Source organism: Temnothorax curvispinosus, unplaced genomic scaffold, assembly GCF_003070985.1.
Source record: "Temnothorax curvispinosus isolate PA1 unplaced genomic scaffold, ASM307098v1 QBEX01017905.1, whole genome shotgun sequence".
NCBI lineage: Eukaryota > Metazoa > Arthropoda > Insecta > Hymenoptera > Formicidae > Temnothorax > Temnothorax curvispinosus.
Window position 1 is genome coordinate 1 of NW_020227685.1, and position 1,264 is coordinate 1,264.

Sequence of the window (1,264 nt, forward strand, 5' to 3'; positions counted from 1 at the left end):
AAGTGTACAATCTCGCGTCTTCAAAATATAATAATTCTCAGACACAGTTGAGGAATAATTGTCTAGCACAAGAGGTCCTCTTATAATTGTCCTCCTTTTCTCTCGTTTTCTCACGCAGGAACATTTTATATTCAACTATGTGGTGTACAATTTTGCCGCTATATATTGACCGCAGGGAGCTGATACCGAAGAGATCGTTAAGAAGGAAGGTGTATCCAAAATTGCACATGTATGTACGTATATGCTTTCTTGTAAATTTTAAAAGTTGAAAAGAACGAGAAAGTGTTCTGTAGCGCAATTTGTATTGTAGGCAAGTTATGCTAAAGTATTTGTGAATTGAGTCCCTATTATCCATTATTATGATATAATTTTTATCAACAATATTAGAGAAGTAACGAAAATTAATTTTATTAAGTATTCAAAGCAATTGATAGTTTTTAGCATTAAGTATTTCCATTTTCTCATAATATGCTTAAAAAATATTGCAGGGGATTTGTGTGTTATGCGAAGCAATTGATACTATTAAGGTTCATTGGTCATATGAAGTTTGCACACGTCAAGCTTGACTTCCTAAAGATCATAATGCATTCTGAAAATGATACCGTTCAGGTTCATTGGCGTATACGTGGTATCGTCACAGGCTGGAAGGTATTTTCTATGTTTTGGAAGTAAAATTTGGAAAATACAACATGCCATAAAATAAGCGCTAACCAGGAAACGTAAGTGTAATCAGTGCTCTAAACATTCCTTCTAATAGTAATATAAAATTGTTCTTATAAACATTAATTATAATTAATTCAAGTTGTCTATTATTTGAAAAAAGAACTTGATTTTTAGTTTTGTTTTTTATTCTACTTTCAGAAAAAGATAAAACAATTTAGATTTCCTAAAATTAATTTTGCTTATGCTATCGGAGAGGAAACACTTATTATAAAATTGATTATAATACCAAGACAATTATATATAACGATTTCAGATGGTATGACGACTTTTTTATTTTTTAAGTTAATGCTGAATAGAAAAGTCTATAAGCATATTGCGGACAAGATGATGCCTAATCAGGATACAGCCACGAAAAAGAAAGATATGCGCATGGCAGGGAAATTAACGCTATTCACAGGCTTTGTATGCACATTTAGTAACAACAAGGATTCTTTGCAATGGGCTCTGTCTTAAAATGGCATCAATTGAAGTGAATCCACTGCTGAGTGCTGAACTTATACGATTTTATCCGTCACAACGAATAGACCAAGAAGAATGCTTT

The 1,264-nt window shown here is 32.0% G+C and overlaps 1 long non-coding RNA gene across 1 annotated transcript; it reads left to right on the plus strand.

Annotated features, from left to right (window-relative positions):
* The first annotated feature begins 122 nt into the window (after positions 1–122).
* LOC112467937 lies at positions 123–1,241 on the plus strand. The gene is made up of 3 exons (XR_003042343.1): positions 123–229; positions 489–719; positions 1,006–1,241. It is a non-coding gene; the product is annotated as an uncharacterized LOC112467937 (long non-coding RNA).
* The last annotated feature ends 23 nt before the right edge of the window (positions 1,242–1,264 follow it).